The sequence below is a fragment of the Notamacropus eugenii genome, chromosome 3 (genome assembly GCF_028372415.1).
Source record: "Notamacropus eugenii isolate mMacEug1 chromosome 3, mMacEug1.pri_v2, whole genome shotgun sequence".
NCBI lineage: Eukaryota > Metazoa > Chordata > Mammalia > Diprotodontia > Macropodidae > Notamacropus > Notamacropus eugenii.
This window is the reverse complement of record NC_092874.1, coordinates 51445292-51467692: the sequence shown is the minus strand read 5'-3', so window position 1 is coordinate 51467692 and position 22401 is coordinate 51445292.

The following is a 22401-nucleotide window of genomic DNA, read 5'->3' as shown; positions in this document are numbered from 1 at the left end:
TAATTAGGGCAAAGATGGTAAAGGTTAAAGATGGTGAAGGTTAAAAATGACCAAAGATGGTAATAGGTTAAAATTTCTGGTAATATATACATATTCATAGAGGGCTTTCAGGAGATCAAAACACCGCAATTCAAAGAAGTGATTCTAAACCTTAGAATTCCAAGCATTATGGCAGGCTGAAGGGGAGATTTTTTTTAATCAACTAAGTTTTTCTGCCCCTAAAAATCAGAGTAAGTAAATGGCTACCTACACCAGTTAATGTAGTGGTGTAATGGATAGCATGTTAGACTTGGAGTCAGAAAAAAACAGATTCAAATCCTGTCTCAGACATTTACCAACTGTGTGACCATGGGAAGTTCCTTAACCAATCTGTGTTTTATTTTCCTCATTGTAAAATACATAGTAGCCCCTACCTCATAGTCTTTGTGAGGCTTACATGAGACAATATATACAGATATATATATATGTGTGTGTCTATGTATATATATATATATATATATATAGAGAGAGAGAGAGAGAGAGAGAGAGAGAGAGAGAGAGAGAGAGAGAGCACTTTACAAAGATAAATTATTATTTTTCTGCTCTTTAAACCCTAAAATCCCCCAATTCATTTAGGTGAAATGACATTACCTGTGCATTCATCACTAAGGCAGGAGCTAGGTTTATTTCTTAAAAAAAAAAAAGCTGAGTTAAATGTGAAAGCTAAGAGAGAAAGAAGGTGTTTCTGCTTTCCCCCAGTAATTAAACAAGGAAAACAAGTGACAGTCTGCCTCCTTTATTTGTCTTTAATGAACTCTGTCTTCCAATGGGGAATGAACACTGTCTTAAGTAATTTCTGCTCATCCTCTACTGCTTTTCTTTGATATCAGACAAGCATTATTCCTATGTTCCAAGATTCTTTACTGGAACCTTCCTTTATGTAAACACTTTTTTCTGAAATTCTTATTTTGGCATTTGTGGTGGAAATGTGGACATTAATGGTGCACAGAATTCAGGTCTGGGTACCACATTTTAGGAAGGGTCTTGACCAACTGATGAGCATTCAGAGGAGGTCAACAAAGGTAGTTTAGGGGCCTCAGTGCCCTATCATGTGAGGATCAATTAAAGGGATGGGAAATGTCTAAAATAATACATTAAATACTTATGAGACATTGGGTGAGCACTGAGGAAACAAGATGAAAATGAAACAATCCTTGACCTCAGTGAGCTTCTATTCTACTTGGAAAATACAAGGATAAACTTCCACTCACACCTGCATCTCATTCTCAGCTCATGATGATCAGTACTTAAGCCTTAGTCCATCCTCCTCAGCTCCTCCATCTTATAGTTCTCCCTACCCATGTTTCCTGGCAAATAGGAAGGGTCCCTGGACAACATGGATGCTGAGTGGCAGTTCTCTGTTTGCCTGCCATTTCGCAGCAGAAGTCCTTCAAGGTCAAAAGCCAAAAGAACTTCAGGAACTGTGGATGATACCTGCCCACCTGAACACTGGCTCACCAAGTTTCAATGTCAAGGGCTCTAGGGAAGATGTTGTCTGTACCCTAAGATGACAGCCATATTCATACACAGTAAATATAAAATAATATAGGGGAGGAGACAGGAAGGAGGGAGAGAGAATGGAGATTAGGAAAGGCTTCATGTTGGAGGTAAGATTTAAGTCTAGCCTTGAAAGAAATGTGAGATTCTAGGACATAGAGGTAAGGAGGACATGCATTCTAGATATGGGGCACTAATATGATGACCCAAAGGAACAGAAATGGGTGATTAAATGCCATCTACCATGAGGTTAAGGGTGGGTGTGGAAGGAAACAAAGCCAGTCAGGGAGATGGATTAGGAGAATTAGAGTGGAGTGGTGAAGCACCCAGGAAATGGTGGTCAAGATGAGAACAAAAAAAAAATTTAGTGAAAGAGAATGAAAAGTAAAAGGTACCCAGAGGATGACTCCTAGCTAAAAGCAAATAGAATAGGTCCATAGGTTAAGACAAACCCCCTGGCAACCTCTTTTCCTTTTGGAAGGCATGATTCTCCCAAGCTGAGTGATCTTTACTTTTCTTTTGCTTCCTATTGTATAGGTAGGAAGGGTACAATGTACCCTTGTGTCTATAAATATACATATGCAAGCCACAATGGGGAATCAGCTCGCTATACCTACTCATTAACAGCCATGAAATCCCTGATAATAACCACCTTTCCTTGACGTTGCCAGGAGGAAATGGAACTTGGGTTTAGACTGCTGCTGTTCCAACAGTCAGTATTTAGCAAAATGAAGGAACAAAAGGTCATAGTTTTGAAAGTATTTATTTTAAATAAAAGCAAATAGTTCTGGAAAGAATATGAAGCCAGACAAGAACATGAACCCAGGGATTTGGGATGGACAGGCAAAAAGCCAACTGGTCCTAAGAGCCCACAAGTAAATTACCATCCTGGGTGTGCTCGGTCTATTACCTTGTAAGTATCCATTACAAGTACTTTTCAGAATTCAGCTGTTCAAAGACAATATCTCTTTCTTCTAAACGCTCAGAATCAGAGAATTTCAGAGCTGGTTGAGATCACAGAGACCATCCTGTCCAAACTAGATCTGACAAAAAAATCTTCTTTACAATGCCCTTGAGTGGTCATTGAGTGGTCCAGTGCCACTTTCTCCTGAAGCAGTCCACTCTTAGTTGTTGGAATATTTTTACCTGACATCAAACCTAAATTAGTTTCATTATAATTTCTAGCCCTTTCTTCTACTCCTGCTTTTCAGGGGATAAATAGACCAGGGCTCATCCCTCTTAAAGACAGCTATTTTATGCCCTCTAACCTTTCTCTTCTTCCACTTAAAGATGCCCAATTTCTTCAGGCAATCCTCATACGGTGTGGCCATGAGGCCCTTCCCCATCCTAGTTCTGGATGCTCTCCAATTTATCAGTTCCCTCCCAGAAATGATCACAACACTGCAAGGGCAGTTGTACAGTGGGACTATCACTTCCTTACTCATTGAAGCTATGTCCCTCCTTGCAGATTAAGATCACATTACCTTGCTTAGCCCTAAAGCCATCAGTGAGCATGAGCTTGCTATGGGTATAAGCTCCTTGGGTAGTCATACTAGACAAATGATGCCCAGATCTTGCTGGGTGTTTTTTATTAAAGAGCAGTCTTTCCATTTCTCTCCATCAGTCAGAGTATCAGCTGCCAGGATATGTGGTTCAAATTTCTACAAAAAATAAATTTTCTAGGGGAAAGATGTAGAAACCTCATTTTCTATTTGTCAAGGCTCTGAGTAACCATTTTGGCCTCTTCTGTGTTTATAGTGTGACATATTCCACTTATGGTGATATCTGACTCAGAAAAATTGTCCTCCCATTCCAAGTATTGCATGTGTTGTCCAAATGAGATTTACAGCTCCAAATCTAATCATTGAGATGTGAATTATAATCACAGTAAGGTTAACTATGATAAATATGGAAGTCAGCCTGATTCTTCAAAGGTCATCCATTCCCTCCAGGAAGTAAGAATTTTATTGATCACGTTTGACTACTTAAAGAAGGAAGAGCCCATTTTACAAAGATTTCTCTGAGCTAGAAGGGGAGATGCTTAGAAATCTTAAAACAGTAAGTGCTGCCCCATTGGCATTCCAATATTCCCTCTCTCTAAAGGCATTGATTATGCAAATTCAAGACCCTGCAATAATAATTAGTGTGCTGTTATAAAACACAGCTCTCTTGTATTCCTAGAGGACCTTCTGTTTATGTTTGACAAAGAGGGGACATTTTTGTCCTTTACTGGTTTTGCTTGTCACAGGTACCTGACAGGAAAAAAGGCTGCCATGGAGTGAGAGGGGTGTGTGTGTGTGTGTGTGTGTGTGTGTGTGTGTGTGTGTGTGTGTGTGTGTGTGTGTGTGTATGAGGGGGATTGTTCATACTTTGCCGTCCATTCTTTTCCTTCCTTGGTAAATCTGGTGGAATCCACAGAAGTTCCCTCTGTGAAGCCTTGATGGAGGCTTCACAGTTAATGTTTTTTGGTGTGTTCCAGTACACAAAATGGTCACCCTAGGATACACACACCCTGGACTGGCCCATGTTTATGAGCCTGTTAACATCTGACTGTTAGATGGCAGGACACTGCTCTCTACCTCTTGAACAAATTGAATTTTCTGATTAGAACTTATTTACTTAGACTTTCAAATCAAATCACATAACTTGTCCCAGTTATTCATACTGGATATGTAAGCACAATGAGAGTGCTTGAGTAAAGGTCCAGTCATCCAATTAAAGTCCAAACAAGGATGCTTTTAAATCTATCCATTAGAAGCCCTTAAAAATGTTGTATGGAAGCAGGTAAGCCAAGACACCTTCCCCCTTTAGTTATTTCCTATATGAATATATGTCCTGCTTGTAGTTACCAGAATTTTGTAGGTAATACAGAAGGACAAATGAAAGTTCTTCACACCCTGAATGAAGAAAGATCTGAGTTCGCATCCCACCTCTGATGATGTAACTTACTCCCTGGATACCTCACATAATCTTAATGTTTCACTTTCTTCATCTGTAAAATGGAGACAATGCTACTATGGTCTCTTCTTCATTTGTAAGGCTCAAAGTAAAAATGAAAGTACATTATGATCATTAAAATGCCCTATACTTGTCACTATCATTATTATCTATGCTTTCATAGGTTGACAGGAGTTCAGATCTGACTCTTCAGCATTGCCTTCCCCTTATGATGCCAGGGGGCATAGGGAAAGTGATGTTCCTTATTGGAGACATCATTATAGGGAATGAATTGTCCATTATTTTCAAGGATCCACAATCTCCTCCTCAGCTGGAATTCCAGAAGCTGCCCTAGGATGGTCAGTCACACAGCCCTAGTTAAGGTGGGGGTGCCCCCTGAATTGGATCACAGATTGAAGTCTGGAAGGGGCTAGAGGTCACAGAGTCTAGCCCTCCCATTTTAGATGAGAAAACTGAAGTCCAGACAGGTTTGGTAACTTATGCCAGTTCACTCAGGTAGTAAGTGGCAGAGTGAGGATTCAGACTCATTCTCTGTCTCTGTCCATGGTACTCCAAGCCTTCTTGAGAGAGAAATGATCTCAATTGTCTCTCAGGTAAACCAGAACACAACAAGGCTTATTTTACCAGTGAAAAAACTGAGGGACAGGACATTTTAGTTACTTGCCTGAAGTGCTTCACAAATGTTTGTTGAAGAAATAAATGAATGAAGATGACACTGTCCTTCAGTTTCCTCACTGGTAGAATAAGAAAGTTGGACCTGATGATATCTCAAGACCCTTACAGCTTTACAGCTTTAGGTCTATGATAACCTAAGAACAAAGGGAGGAAAAGAAATAGAGGCTGGAGCCAAGATGGCAGAGAAAAGGCAGGAAATGAGTTCTCCCAAATTCCCCTCCAAACAACTTTAAATAACACCTCAAAACAAATTCTAGAGTGGTAGAAAACAGAACTGGGAAGGGTGAAACAATTTTCCAGCCCAAGACAACTTAGACGGATAAGAAAAGTTTGTGGCATCAGGGTGAGAATAGAGTACAGCCCAGCCTCCCAACATAAGATGTCCTCTAAGCAAACCAGCAGCAGGCCTTGGGGGTGGGAGGAGAGGCAACTGAAACAGCATCTTCTAGAGCTCTCTGCCCATAAATGATAAAGGAGTTGGACAACTGGTCAGAAGGAGATTACAGCAGTCCCTTTGCTGGCACTGGGGGTAGGACTCTGTCCCATTGCCAGGAGTACCAGTACACCAAAGCTTGCAGCCACAGGAAAGTGGGGATTCTGGTTGAGCTCTACTCCCACAGAGGAGGGGACAACAGCTCCAATTACAGAGTTTTTATGCTACTGTTTTCAGAGCTACTTCTGGGGATATGCAAATTTTCAGTTCTTCCAAGGTGGTATGATCTAAATGGAAGTATGTTAATCAGTCTCCTGGCCTGTATTCTGGTCTGTGAGAAACTGCATGAATTCTTTTTTGCCCTAGAACCAGAGGGTAAAGTGTGTATGTTTGTTCTTCATTGCCAAAGAAGACCATGCCATCAGAGAAATGATGACATGACTTGCACTTGACTTTGTTTTGAGTGAGGGCTGTGCACGTCACCATCCTCACTTCTCCTCCAAAGCCATCTGAATCCAGTAACCAGATATTCATCAGGATGACTGGAGATGATCCAGGATGAGGCAATTGGGTTAAGTGACTTGCCCAAGGTCACACAGCTAGTGAGTGTCAAGTGTCTGAGGTGAGATTTGAACTCAGGTCCTCCTGACTCCTGCATTGTTGCTCTACCCACTGCACCACCATGCTGCCCAGAGGGTAAAGTAGAACTTGAAAGAATATACTGATAACCTCCTGAAAGAGATCCCAAAATGAAAACTTCTAGGAATATTATAGACAAATTCCAGAGTTACTGGGTCAAGAAGAAAATATTGCAAGGATCTTGAAAGAAATAGTTCAAATATCATGGAGTCACAGTCAGTATAACACAAGATTTAGCAGTTCTACATAAAAGGATCAGAGGACTTAGAATATGATATTCCAAAGGGCAAAGGAGCTAGGATTACAAACTATTACAACCTTCCCAGGAAAACTGAATATAATGCTTCAGGGAAGATTGGGAGAGACAGTAGCCAGAAGCAAAACATTTTGGGGGATGGGCGAGGTGAAAGGAGAGACAAACTAGGATAAATGGGGGAAATAGGATGGAGAGAAATATACATTAATCATAACTGAAAATATTTACATCAGGTTTCTCTGGTAAAGGCCTCATTTCTCAAATATATAGAGAACTGAGTCAAATTTATACCAAAAAAGAGTTATTACCCAACTGATAAATGGTCAGAGAATATTAACAGGCAGTTTGCTAATGAAGTAATCAAAGTTCTCTAAAGTCATATCGAAAAAAATGCTCCAAATCACTACTGATTAGAGAAATGACAATTAAAACAACTCTGAGATATCATCCCACACCTATTAGACTGGCTGATATGACAGAAAAGGAAAATGACAAATGTTGGCAGGGATATGGGAGAATTGAGACACTAATGCATTGTCAGTGGAGTTGTGAACTGAGTTGACCATTCTAGAGAGCAATTTGGAACTATGCCCAAAAGGTAATAAAACTATCCATACCCTTTGACCCAGCAATACCACTACTAGGTCTGTATCCCAAAGAGATAAAATTTAAAAAAGACTTATAGACACCAAAATATATATAGCAGCTCTGGTAGTGGCGGCAAAGAATTGGAAATTGAGGAGATACCCATAGATTGGGGAATGGTTGAACAAGTTGTAGTATATGATTGTGAAGGAATTCTATTGTGCTGTAAGAAATGATGAGCAGAATCCTCTCAGAAAAACTTGGGAAGATTTACATGTAGATGTAAAGTGAAATGAGCAGAACCAGGAGAACACTGCATACACTAACAGCATTACTGTACTATGATAAACTGTGAATGACTTAGCTGTTCTCAGCAATACAATGATGCAAGACAGTTCTGAAGGACTTAGGATGAAAAGTGCTATTCACCTCCAGAGAAAGAACTGGTGGTGTCTGAATGCAGAAAGGAACATTTTTTTTGCTTTATTTTTCTTGGTATTTTTTTGTCTGCATTTTCTTTCACAACATGACTAGTATGGGAACATGTTTTCCATGACTGCATGTGTATAACCTATATCAAATTGCTTGCTGTCTCAGGGAGGTGGGAGGAGAGGGAAGGAGAGAGAGAGAATTTGGAACTCAAAATTTTTAAAATTAAATGTAAAAAGTGTTTTTATGTGTTATCAGGAACATAAAATATTCAAAAAGAAATAAAGAAAACTATATAGAAGAAGAAAAAAACAAAGGGAGGCATTTCTTGACATTACATTGAAGAAGGACATAGAATAGAGATGCTGCATGTAGGAGGTAATTATTTCTCTGGAGTCCTATACACTAGAGACCACACGTCTAAAATACACATTCTAATCGTTGATGCTATGGCAGTTTAGAAAATCTCTACTTTCGGAAAGACTACCCTTTCTTATGAAAGATTATCTCTCTTCTAGACATGTGCTCCTCCTTCCCTCTTTCTTTCTAGCACTCCCTCCTTTCTCTGGAATCTTCCAGGTCTGAAATCTTCCATGCCCCAAGAAACCTTGCTCATTGGTACCTTCATGCCTAACAGGGAATCAATCAGACACACCTGTGCAAGACCCTCCCTTCCACAGAAAATTTCTGTCCTTATCGGCATCACTGAACTTTCCTGGAGTATAAAGGGGCCCACATGTATTTGCACCAAACTAAGCGAAAAGATGAAAGTTTGTGTAACCTAAGAGCTGGGTTGGAAGAGGTTGTCTGTATTCAACCAATGATCCCCTTGTCCTCCCTGCCAAAGCATGAAGTTCATCTCACTTGAGTCCCAGACATCCCTCCCTGGCTAGCTATCCTAGACATATTTTGTCCTGATCAGGGATCCTAATGTATTCTTTACCCCAGGAAAAGCCCTCTTTCTGTGCCCCTATACATGTTCCTAGACATTTCAAGTTAAGCTACAAGCCTTCCTGTGTATGAATATATGAATTGTGTAGCAGTTAAAATGGATCTTTTAAAAAGTCTTATTTCTTTTAACATTCCTGGCTGACTCACCTCTTCTAAGGAAATTTCAAAGTCCCAAAGAGCAGGTGTAAAAGATTGAAACAAATGTTGAATGCCTGTAGGTAGGGAAAGGACTCATCAAGGTGTTGGCTTTAATTCTAGATATCTGCTTCTGGATTGGTTAAATATGGTTGACAAGATTCCTTTCACCATGGAAAACAGCTGCAAAATAGCTGAAGCCAAGAGAATCATGGATCATTGTTGCAACAGAATCACCTATTGCTATCTAGCTATTGATATTCTTAGAGATCCTTACTTAACTACCTGTAGTCATTGCTGAATTTTAGTGAGTTGGTCCATCACAGAAACAATATTATCCTCTCTCTCTCTCTCTCTCTCTCTCTCTCTCTCTCTCTCTCTCTCTCTCTCTCTCTCTCTCTCTCTCTCTCTCTCTCTCTCTCTCTCTCTCTCCTTTTCTTTCCCTCTCCTCTCTCTTTATCATACACAGCTTAAGGTCAATAACCATAGTATCCAATATTTCAGAGAGGGAAGAGGAAGACAGAGAGGCAAAGATATACAGAAATGGAAGAAGAGGAATGCAGGGAGGAAAAAAGATTCTCCATGCATCAAGGGACTTACTTTCTCAAGGGAGAGGAGAACAAGAACATACAAAAGGAAGTTGAAAGGTACATGCTTGTCTTGGCATAGTCCATATACATTGCACAAGCTTGACTTGGAGTAGTCCAGGAAGTAGCATGAAAACCTGGGTCCTGGAAAGCTGAGACAAAAGCTTACCTTTCAGAACTCAGGGATAAAGAGGTCAAGTCCAGGTTACAGGTAGAGAAGAGATAAAGATAATGGTCCAAGTCAGGACACATAATTCAAATAATCCTAGAGTGAGATTTGAAACCAAATATTCTGAATCCAAGTCCAATGTTTCTTCCCCCCATCCCACCCTATATTGATGGAATTTAAGGGATCCCTGCCATATAGTGTCTCCTATGAGTTTTAGATTCCCTTTTTGCTTAGGAACTTTAGTCTAAATACCTCCCCCTGAATACCATAGCTGATAAATATAGCCCCACATTACTTAGTTGTTTAAAACAATTAAGAATTCAAAGGGAAATCTGGGGTTGAGTAGTTAGCATCTGGATAGGATAGACATTGTTTTGTGGAACTTGTTTTCTTTTTGTTTTTGAATCAAGTTGATGGGCGCCTGTAGACTAATCAAGAGAGGTGGAAGAGGACATTAAAAAAATATTTCCTTCTAGCAACCTGAAATATTATTGGGGGCTTCCAAATAATGCACCAATAAAGTCCCTCTTGTTAATGGCTACTCTGTTGGTTCACCAGGACCAAATGTTCCCATTCCTCCCACCTTTTTTTTCATAGCACCCTGGAGGATATACCCAAAGGGCAACATTTTTCCTCCATTCTTTGTAGTCTGGGCTTTCTGTGTCCCACCTCCTCCTCATGGGGCCTGATGAGAGGCACACTTCCCATGACATAGGTCCCACACTCTCTAGTGGAAGATTCCGGTCTTCAAGGAATCTTCTGTGCCAAATTTTCATGGGCTTAAACTAAAGGTTAACTACCTTTGAACATTTCTGCCAATGGGATTTTTTTTCACTCTTGGAGGCATGAGAATCTTCCAAAATTCAACCTGTGTTGAAAAGGCAAGTCTTTGTCTTTGCTGACAATGAGAGGGATGCCTTGGGAAAGTTCATTATGTCTTCTGGAGGTTTTGCTAAATGTACTTTGGAAGGATCTGGAACAGAGTTACACACACACACACACATACACACACACACACACGTATATACACACACCAATATTGGAAAGATCATTTTTATAGCCTGTCAGGTTTCTGAAGGAACACTCTTCTCTCTTTTTCTCTCCTCCCTTCCCTCTTCCGCTCTCTTCTCCTCTCCCCTCCTCTCCTCTCCTTTCCTCTCCTCTCTCTCTCTCTCCATTTCTCTCCCAGCTAGGGTAAAGATAACCCTGAGTTTCTGCTTCAAGAAAAGACTTGGGACTTGCTTTCATCCTGTGTTTGCTGCTGGCTGGGTGTTCCCAAGCATTACCTTCTGTCGGTTTATTCTCTGGGGTTTGTTTATCTAGCCCTGTTCCTCCTCCTTCCCAGCCTAGCTCGGCTTCAGCTTTGAACTGGAGCCCCAAAGGGCTGAAGCCAGATTCCCTCTGTGAATACTGTCTAAAACCTTCCCAGAGCTGTGCCAGCAAGGGACAGGCAGCCACAACAAGTGGGACACTCTTGCCACTCTCCTATCCAATTTCCCATACACCAAAAAGCCTTTTGCCTTGGCTCCTGCCAAGCCCTGACAGCTCAGGAAGCCGAAAGGCCTCATTTGGATTCCTGTACAGGTCTCCCATCCAGAGCTCAGCTGCCAAGCCACGGGGCCAGCTTGAGGAATGTGTTTTTAATATTCATTGTTCACTCTGTCTGTTACCCATGTGCACAGTGCAATTATTTTAATTCTTTGCACATGTGTTGTTATGAAATGGGTGTCTTTTAAGCCTTGCCAGCTTCTTTCTGAACCCCCAATATATTATTTCTACCTATGTTCCAGTTAGCTTGTCCCACTTCTTTATTTCATTTTCAAGATTAGACCATTCGGCAGAGAAATAATGCTGTACGTACAAAGCAAGTCCGGCCGGCTTTCTTCATGTGAGAACAGTTGCTTTTGATTTGAGCTTGTGTGGTTTGTACATCTCCCCTTCTACCCTTTTCCACCCACACAGGCAGGCACATATTCCATCATGCACATACACATGTGCTTTACCCAGCCTGGCCATCTGCACATGGAAGGAGCAGGGATAATGGGTGAAGAACACACATGTGTACACAGGATTGAATTGGGAACGTCTTGGAGGTGAATTCTTTGTCGTTTTCATTAAAGTCTGTTTACTCTCTCTTCCAACATCCACAGTGTCAGATTAGACATTTCAGCCTGTAGATAAAACAAGGGATGAGACTTCTCTTTCTTGGGGTAGGCAATGCCTTAATTATATGTAACAACTAATCATAAAAGGTGACCTTTAATAATTGCTAGCATTTGTATTTAATAAAAGCTAGCTGTGTTTAGCTCTTGAAGGTTTTATAAACATTGCCTTATTTGATATCAAGAAAAGGATAGCAAAAGTAAAACCTAATATTCATGTAACATTTTTGTCAAGTTGTTTGGGACGGTGACAAGACCCAACAGATTCAGAGTTATGGCCTCTCGGCCCCCAGAGACTTTGGCCTTATTAGCCACATCAATTGCCTAAGGTTCCAAGAAACTGAATTATGAATCACATAGTGAGAGTATCAGCATGGAAAACGTCACCAGCAATCCCCAAACACACATTCTATTCAATGGAGCTTTTCAAGATGTTCTTATATTTTGCCAAGCTGATGAATTTGACACAGTTGCACCCCTACCTGCTAAGCATTTTACTTCTATTGTTTGGTGTCTCCATTTGTCACTGTGAAACATTATTATTTTAAGGTAGCAGGGAAGCCGGATGGCTGGCTATAGAATGGTATGGTAGCTCTAGGAGCCAAGAAAGGATCAAAGAGATGGATGGCTGGATAACGTAAAAGATCATATACAATAAGAAAGAGAGAATGAAAAATAAAGAGAGAGGGAAAGAGAAGACAGCCTGGATTGTCATGAAAAAGATTTGCAAGAATGTTAATAATGGCTGCTGTTAGGGGCCTGGGAGGATGGTCAACTCTGATAGGCCGTCCAAAGATTCTCATACAATCCTGGCTTTCTTTGTCTGCATCATCTATATCTCTAGTGAGCAGGCTGGGGAAGAAAGAAAGGGAAGGCTGGGAGGCAGGTACCTTGGAAGCATCCTGCCATATGCTGCTGCAAAAAAATTTAACCATAATTCTCCATTCCCATGTAGTAACTCATTTCAAGGAGGTGCCTTGGGCCAGAGTGCCCAACCTTGCTCTTCCCAGGTCCCAAAGCAAAAGCTAGTTTTGCCCAGCTTGTTGGCACCATTAGATTGTCTGTGCTCAACAGCCATGGTGGATTTCCATGATGCCAAACTAACAGGGCAGGGCTGTCAGACCATCAGAGATTATTAACCGATACATAGTTTGTATGTGTGTGTGTGTGTGTGTGTGTGTGTGTGTGTGTGTGAAGAGGGAAGGGAACAGGGCTGGTGTCATGTATACATGTGTGTGTGTCTATGTCCATAGGCATGATGAATAGCATGGTGGTATTCTAGAACCCTAAGACTTCGAGATCATTTTCTAATCCAGCATTCTCAAGTAACATTACCCATCAGTGTCACCTTTCTCATCTGTAAATGGGGATAATAATACTTGCAAACCTGTTTCACAGGCTTATTTTGTAGTCACATAGTAATCACTTAACAAATGTCTGCTGATTGATTTGTAAATCTTAAAGCAACAGATATGTGGAAGTTAACACTATAATTATTATTAATATCAATCCACTATCAGGATCAAGACCTTGAAATTATCTATAATGCTTTGTCTGCCTTGTTCCCCATAGTCAAGTTCTATTTATTCTACTTTCATGACATAGCTCCTTTACCTTGAATTATTTTCCCAGTGTCACCTCCAGAGTTTAGGTCTTCATTATATCTCACCTAGAAAATTAAAATCACCTCCCGAAATTGAATCTCTTTGTCCTCTACCCCCATTCCCACAATCTATTCTATACCCAACTGCCAGATTAATGTAAGACCAGCTCAAATTTATGTTACCTCTACCTCTCCACTCAGAAAACTTCAGTGACTCCACGTTGCCTATTCAATTAAGGTCAACTCCTCAGCCTGGCATTAAAGGCCTTCTATGATCTGTCCCTAGGATACCTTTCTAACTTTATCTCCCAGTATTCTCTCCCATGAACCATATGCCCCAACCAAACTGGACTTCCTCAAACACATTCCATACTTTTCCATCATTACATATTGGTTCTGAACCTTTTCTTTGCTCTCTGAAACCTAATTAAATTCTCCCCATTCTTCAAAAGCCAACTCATTTGAATTGGTTTCTCCATGGAGCTTTTTTTTCCTGATTTGCTCCAGTCGAAATCACCTCTTTTCCTCTGAACTCCTCTGTGTCATGACAAGAAAGCTCACTGTTTGCCATTTAGAATACAAGTCAATAAAAAGGTTTTATTACAAATATTAAGTTACAAAGTCTAAACAGAGAGAAGTGTTAGCTAATCCATAGAGATCTTAGGGCAAAAGAACTTCTGAAAGAAACCGTTTCCCAGAGATGCTTAAAGCTTACAGAAAACATACAGTCATGCTGGGTTCTTTGTTGTGGTGGTGGTGGTGGTTCAGTTGTTTCAGTCATGTCCAACTCTTCATGACCCCATTTGGGAATTTCTTGGCAGAGAGTCCACTTTATAGATGAAGAAACTAAGGCAAACAGGGTTAAGTGATTTTACCAGGGTCACACAGCTAGTAAATATCTGAGGCCAGATTTGAACACGTAGTTTGAGTCTTCCTGACTTCAGGCCCAATGCTTTATCCACTGTATCACCTGCCTTCCACTTCTGGCTTCGCAAGTGGCTAGTGGCTTGTTCTGAGACATTTTATTGTGTTTTGGAGAAGAGAAAGAGACTTTCTAATCGGCTGGTTTGTCACTGACCTGGGTGTAGGATGGTCTGAGCCAGGATAGAGATTGCTTTGAACTAGGTTAAAGGAAGGGAATATTTAGGGGTTAAAAGTGATTGGCAATTTACTTTTAAGGTGGGACTTCGTGTCAGAGTCTTCCTCTCTCTTTCATCACATACAATACTCTGCTTCCTTCCATACTGACAGTTATCATATGATGCTTGATGTTACAGTCCTCTGTCTCCTGGTTCTCTCACTGCAATACTACTCCAAAACCTCATCATGACATGGCGATGACTCTGGGTTGTCAAAGGCTATGTCAAAAGAACAGAAATGCTGGCAGACTTTGTCAAAAAGCTTCCCTTTCTAGCTCATACATCTCCTGAGGACCAGCCTAGCAAAATTTGGAGGTATGGCACATTACCAGGTTAGGCGTAGAGTAATAAATTTCAGGGGCCACTGCAACTCTCCAAAACCATCTACTAAGACACAGAAAGGTTATTATCTGTATCCGTGGGAGAGTAACTCATCCCAACAAAATTACTGATCTTTGAAATAGCTAAACCTCTTCTCTGTTTGGTCTGCTAAGGGTAGGGACCATGTTTTATAAAACTATATATGCCTGATGATGTCTAACACAGTGCCTCACACATAATAGGCACTCAATAAATATTTCTTACACGAATGAATATCAGTAGAAAGAGGGATTAGAGGCTGGCCAAAAGCTTAGGCAGCTGTTATCATTCCCTATCTGGAAAAGTATGAGCTGTCTTGCAAGGCCCCTGGACCAACGCCAGACATACTATGGAAAGAGCCAACCTTCTGGTTGGGTTGGCCACCTCCAAAAATGCACAGGAGTCAGTACATCAAAAATAAGTCAGTCCGACATCCAATTCCCCAACCAACTGAGTTGGTATTGCAAGTGGATTTGGGCTATAACTGTTTCTCTTTTTGAAACAAACCCAAGTTTTAAAATAAATAACACCATTTGAGTTGAATAGCCTAAATGTTTCTCTCAAAAAGCCCATGAGTAAAGCTTGCTACCTACTACAGCCAAAAATCAGGCCTACAAAGCACCCCAACTTCTCTTAGAGAGCGCCAGGGACAGCTGGTGCTTCAGAGAAGAGACTTCCAATCTTTGGAGGGCAGGGGAACTCAGTCACCAGACAGTGACAAAACAAAGTCTCTCTTGAAATAAATGGCCAGAAATCTCAGCAAATGAAAATGACCAAGAAGCTTACTTCCATTCAATGGTAATGTATTGGAAAGAACACTAGAGTTGTAATTAGGAGACCTGTGTTTGGAGACAGTGTGGTACAATGGTAAGACCACTGGTTCCAGAGTCAGAAAACTCATGTTCAAATCCTATCTTTTATTCTTATTATCTGTGAGACCTTAGGCAAGTTGCTTAACCTTAGTGGGCTTTAATTTCTTCATTTGTAAAATTAAGAGGTTGGAATACGTGCCTTCTGAGATCTCTTTCAACCCTTGCTGTAGGCTCTTATTATCCTATGAATCATAACTCTGATACTACCTGTGTAACCTGAGGTAAGTCACTTCACCTGTGTTCTGGTTTCCTCATCCCCAAGAAGGATAACAACACTTTCACTATTTCTCTGGGATTGCGGAATAGAAAATGCCTCAGTTCCTTTTTCTTAAAAATCTGAACCAGATAATCTCTAAACACATTCCCAGCTTTAAAGCTATGATCTATGTCCAGAGCTTAAAGGAATATGAGAGAAATCAAACCCTCTTATTTAAAAGAAAATTGAAACCCCACATTACCGATGATTCTGATGAAAAAGAAAAAGGAACTATATCTAAGAAAAACTAATGAAACTAAAACTCTTGAATAATTGGAGCTTTTAAAGGATAGAAACAGAAGGTGGAAAAGAAGGTACAGAAATACTGAGAAGAATTGAAAATGGAAGCATTAAAAGAATGAACTAAGGCACAGGGGGTCCATGACCAGTCCTGACTTGAGTCTTGCCACTGGACTCCATTGACTCTGGAGGAGAGAGTCAGGCTGATAACTTTGCACAGCTCTGCCTCGCTTATATCCAGTTCATAGGCATGTCAAGACATCACCCTCCTAATATCATTGGTTCTCTGAGAATGAAGGATAGTTAAAAAGTCCTGTAGCAGGTAAGACTTAGAAGGGTCTGATCCCTGTCTAAAAACAGTTGAAGAGCTTCAGAGAATGGGTATATTTATTTGACCTTGCTCCAAAGTCCAGAGCTAGCATTGATTGGCAGAAGTTATGAGAGAATAGATTTTAGTTCAGCCCAAGAAAAATTTGTCCCAAAAGGTAACAGGACCATGGAGGAAGAAGAAATTGGACCCATGGGGTAGAACTATCATATTGACCTAGCACAGTGACTAGCTAGGCATCACTCAGCTTAAGTCTATGTCTTTTACTGGTCTTTAACTGCCATTATGTTTTGCCCAGGGTTAAACTCTGGGGAAACCTGATTTCTCTCAGTACTCCTCAGTACTCATATTCATTGGGTTCATCATCCTTACTCTAGATTCTGGAGGAACAAATTCACCTTTTGCCTTAATCTAAGGTCTAGGGATTCCTCCCTCCAGAGGGGAAAATAAAGAACCTAATATGCAACCTGAATCAGGTATAGAAATCCTTTTATTTCCATACAGATACGATAACTGTAGAGGTCACAGCACACATTACACATCACTAGAATCTAATTCAGTAACCTAACATTCCTACCAATACAACCAGTGGGAGGCCAACACTTAAGCCTTGGAATACAAACAGTGCTTGGAAAACTGTTAATTAGGCATTTTACAGGTCATTGTCCAATCGAACATCCAAATGCATCCTTCTGTTGGGCTCTCCCTATGCTGGCTACTCTTTTGCGAACTTTCTCCTGCTATTATTGCTGTAGCTACATCCATCATCTCTACCTTGGTGCCAGCTTACTCTCTTCTGCCTTCTGTTTGGGTGCCTGGAAGCCCAGGAAGACTCCAGCTGCTTTTCAGGATCTCACCAAGTCCACTAAAAAAAAAGAAAAGAAGACACAATGTAAAACACAGGAAAGACACTCCATCCTAAATCACCAGTAAGCCTAGGCAGGATGTGTGTTCATGACTTGGAACCAAATGGGAGACTAGACATGACCACCTTCCCCCACCTGACTCTCTGGACAGCCCAGATCAGTTCTCACACAGTGAAATTCATGGGAGGAAAAATCCTGAGAGCTGTGCTGCCCCTTTGGTATATCCAAGGAGATCTGACTCAGAAGCCAATTAAAAGATTTTTCCCTCACACAATATAAACCCCTGAGTCATCGTGGCTGACAGAAAGGAGTCAGAGGATATTTGCCTACTCTGAAGAGGAGAGGAAGCAAAGCCTAGATCCTGCAATCTAGAGGATTTCCTATATATGAATTAATGACTATATATGAGCTTGCTTTCAGCCTGGAGGGGTGTACCACACCCAAAGTTCTTGGGAATTGTTAATGTACATACCTACACCTCTGAAATCTGAGAAGATCTGAGGTTTAAGCTGTGGCAGGGGAAAAGCCTAGTCCTTGGGATTAAGGGTTCCTCAAGAGTCCTGGATTCCAGAGACATGAGGCAAGACCTTCACAAGATTCTCACTAGAGCAGAGGGTAGCAAGGTGGTACAGTGGGTAGAGTACCAGTGCAGGAGTCAGGAGGACATGAGTTCAAATCTCACCTCAGACACTTGACACTCACTAACTGTGTGACCTTGGGCAAGTCACTTAACCCCAATTGCCTCATCCTGGATCATCTCCGGTCATCTTGATGAATGTCTGGTCACTGGATTCAAATGTTTCTGGAGGAGAAGTGAGGATGGTGACTTGCACAGCCCTCCCTCACTCAAAACAAAGTCAAGTGCAAGTCATGTCATCATTTGGCATGGTATTCTTTGGCAACGAAGGACGAAGACACACTACAGCAGATCAAAACACCTGAACTACCCTTCTCTCTCTTGGCTTCCCCCTTCCCTAACCAGTTTACCTAATTAGCTATTTCCATCACCTGAATTTGTTCCAGGCTTGAAGTGTTATGCTTAAGACAATGTTATCCTTGGAACTCCCAGTATTCTTAAGATGGCCCTTGAAAGGAGTTGTCCAAGGCTATGTCCTTTTCAAGATACTTCAATATTTTCTAATTGCATCAGTTTCTGAATGGATAAGTAGTAGCATGTCATTAACAAGTCATAATAATATAGAGATACATAGCACCTTTGAGATTAGAGGAGTACAGTAACATAGATTTAGAGAACAGACCTTAGAAGACTATGTAGTACAAGTCACTTCAGAGATGAGTAAACTAAGACCAGCTAGGTGGTCAAATGGAGAGAGTGCTGGGTTCTCTGTGGGCTGTGGTTAAAAAAGGGGTGGGCCCTTGTCCCCACTAAGGCTTCTAGCTTTGAAGTCAGTTGGAGACCAGTTATCCAAACTTGACCTAAATAAGAACTAAACAAGGCTGCTTCCCCAGAGCCCTTGGAGGTATGTTTCATTTCTGTGAAACTAAACTGTTTTCAGCATCCTTTGGGCCATTCAAGACTCTCAGTCTCCCCTTTGAGTTGCCAGTCCTCAGGAGAGGTTGAACTATCCTGCCTTCTTTAGTTTCCTTACTTAGAAATTCAGCTAAAACTATGTAGTCCTTTAAGTTCTATCTATTGTTTCTTACTAACAGCCCTCTGACATAGGTCGTTCACACATTATGTCCATTTTATGGATAATGAAACTGAGGATGACAGAGTATAAGTAACTGGCTTCAAGTCACCTAGTATAGCATTAGAGTCCCTGTTTTAAAGAAGACATCTTGTCCAACCTCATCTTGCATATGTGGAAGCAGAGGTTCAGCAAGCCTAAGGTGTTGTCCAAAGTCAGACAGGTAGTAAGAAGTGAAACCAAGATTTGAATCCAGACCTTCCAACTCCAAATCCAGAACTCTTTCCACTGTGCAGATGCTGCCTCCCCACATTTCCTTCCCATATAACCAGGCTGAAGGTTCAAACTCAAGTCTCTTTAGGGATTGAATTTCTGGTAGGCAGTTCAAATCCCAGTGAATCTGGAGATCTTGGAAATAAAGAGCACCCCAAGAAAAGAAAATGAATTCTGAATCCCAAAGTGAGGAATTCATGACATGGAAAGAAGGTCTTAGTGCAGTGGTTTTTCATCTCAGAGCCACAAACTTATCAGTTAATATTTCAATGACTATTTCAAAATAATTGGTTTCCTTTGTAGTCCTATCTATCTTGTTTCGTGCATTTAAAGATATTATTCTGAAAAGGGGTTCCATTGACTTCCCCAGACTGCCAAGGGGGTCCATGACACAAAGTTAAGAATCCTAGTATTCTAGAAAGTAATAATATTAATCCTAGAAAGGAGGGTGTATATAGGGTGATCTCAGTTGAGGTAGGGAAAGTCAGAAGATGGCTTCGGGCTGAGGGCAATTTTTAGCTGGAGCTTTCTTAGCTGACTCTTTTACAGAGTGACCCAGGACCCTAGCCCTGAGACAAGGGTCTCCATTCCTTGTTCTTTAAAAACCTGACAGAGAGTTAGGTCTGGAATCAAAGGGTCTGGGTTCAAATCCTGATTCTGAGACTTAAAACCAGGGTGACCTTGGGCAAGCCAACTTAATATCCTTTGCCCTCAGTTTCTCCATCTGTAAAATGAGGGAGTTGGATTTGATTGCCTTTGAGGCTCCTTCCAGCTCCAATTTTCTGATCCTATGAACTTCTCCCCTGTTTTCAAAAGATGGCTTTTCTTAGAGTTAGTAAAGATAGGCAAGAGAAGAACTTCTTATCTCAGACAGGAATTCTGTTTATGATAATAACATCCTAAAACTCTAGTCTGAGAAGAGAAATGATTTTCAGAAAAATAATTTTAGGGAAAAAAAGTAAAGCATAAAACTGGGAGAGATGGTATTAAATCAAAAGAAAGAGTAGGAAAACACCCAGCTAAAATGGTGGCATTTTCATAAGGGTGATACAACTTTGGGGTGGTAGGAACCAACTTGGACACTGTGGCTTCACCTTTTCTGTCATCAGATACCCTATGGCCCTTTCAGAATAATATCTGCTTCCACCGTTAGTGGGTTTGTCTAGGCTCAGAGAAAGTGCATTAATCAAAAGAGGGACACTGGCATTATTGACCTCAATGCTGAAAGGAGAAAAGGAAAGTCAGTGGGTGGTTTCCTAAGGATAGCTATCCTCCAGTTGATTGAACAGCTCTGTGGGAAGCCTCCAGCAACTTGAGAGAAGCTGTGGATGGGAACTATGCAAACCTGACCTAGCTTCATTAGGACTTTTTGTGCCTCTTTGGATGTTTGTGACTGTGACCCCAAATCAGATGAGGCTGACTGGGTTTTGGAGTTAATTTCAGCCAATGCCATTTTTAATGAATGGGTCAGGCTACCTGCTATCTTGATGCCAGTGACCTTCATCCTTTTCATTCTTGCTTAAAGAATCATTGATAACCAACTGATGAGCAATCTGTAGTGGTTTTCAGTTATAGGAACACAGAAGAGAACGAACTAACTGACTGTGGCCTAGTATAGGACCCATGGGTAAGGATTTTGCTTATAAACACTTTGTGACATCTGGAGGGTCACTTACCCTTTGTGGACCTGTTTCCTTGTGGAATAGTTGACCTCAGAAAATCCCTTCTACCATCATGGTTCTGTGTTTATGGGAAATTATTCTATGCTTTGGAAAATCAATAACATCTTTATAGATGCTAAGGGTGAAATATGGTACTAAAGAATCAAACAATTACTTTCGTTAGTTCCTTCAAAGTCATCACTAGGTATGTTGACATGTAAGTCATTTAATGACTCAATGCCACTTGCCAAACATAAAGCAATATTAAGATATTTAAAAAAATCACAAAATACCAAAATACATCTTTATATAAAGAATTGTTTCATATTATCTTTTGAGAACTGTAGGCAATAATAACAATGATCGTGGGCAAATATATGTGTGTGTGTGTATATGTTTCTACATGTACGGATATGTACTGATTACACAGAGATATATTGTGTGATATCAGAAATATATGCATATATACATAAATATATTTCTCATGCCTAAGGGCAAGTCTTTACAACTACCTAGTGAAGTAGATAAATCAGCATTTTATATATTTTATAGCTTCAGTGAGGTTACATACTGGTCCATGACCACACAGCTAGTATATGTTGGAGCTAAGATTCAAGCTAGGTCTCTGTTAGGCTGAGAACTTCACACAAAGGTAGACAGTGGGGAAGATTCATTATCCACATAGCTGTGCCATTCTTAATGCTGCTGGCTGTCATTATGGTACAAAATCTGACCCCCAAGAGTTGATGATGGTCAGTGGACAGTGATCAACCAACGAAACATAATGAAGGGAGTATAAGGAACATAGGTCACTTTGTGATGAAGTTTTGTTTGGGGTTTTTTGGCCATGGTTATTTAGGAAACAGAGAAAAATTTTAAATGTCCTTCATCCCTATACAGCAATAGTGGCAGACTGGTAAGAAAGACAGAAACTAGTAGTCAAATGTTTTATCCACCAAGAATAGTGGACTCCACCGCTGGATCTAACATCACACTCCCAGAGGTGCTTGCAGAGAAAGTAGACATCATACTAAAAAGAACAAAAAGGGGAATAAAAATGACTTCCTGAATAAAAGCCAGATTGGATGCAGCATATATTTATGTATATTTACATATCCATAAGCTATATTGGAGGTGATACAATTGTGTAGGCACATAGGGACTGATTTTCAAGGAATTTAAAGGAAGCAAAGACACAAAAGGCTGGTTCAAAAAAACATCAGTAACAAGTAACCTATATGTCTACTCTCCCATTTTTATCAAATCTTTGAGGGTCATCTTTGTATGAATTGAGGGAACCCAAAATGATGATAGTAGTGAAGAACAAGGCTGTTTCCAAAAATTACATTCAGTAATGAACCATACTTTGCCACCTACCAACTGAAAGATGTAGAGAGAAAAATGAGTTGTTTGTGCTCATTTTTTGTTAATTATCCAAAGTATTCAACTAAATTGAACAATTTTCTACCTACCAAGGTCTTTTACACCAAGATGTCTACTATCTACATCAGTACTTCATAAGATGCAATAATCTTGTCAAATGATCCTTTGATAAATATCAGACAAGGCATTATATGGGGAGATGCATATTTACCAATATAGATGGAGGAAATCCGCCACAGAATCCAGGTTGAGAAGG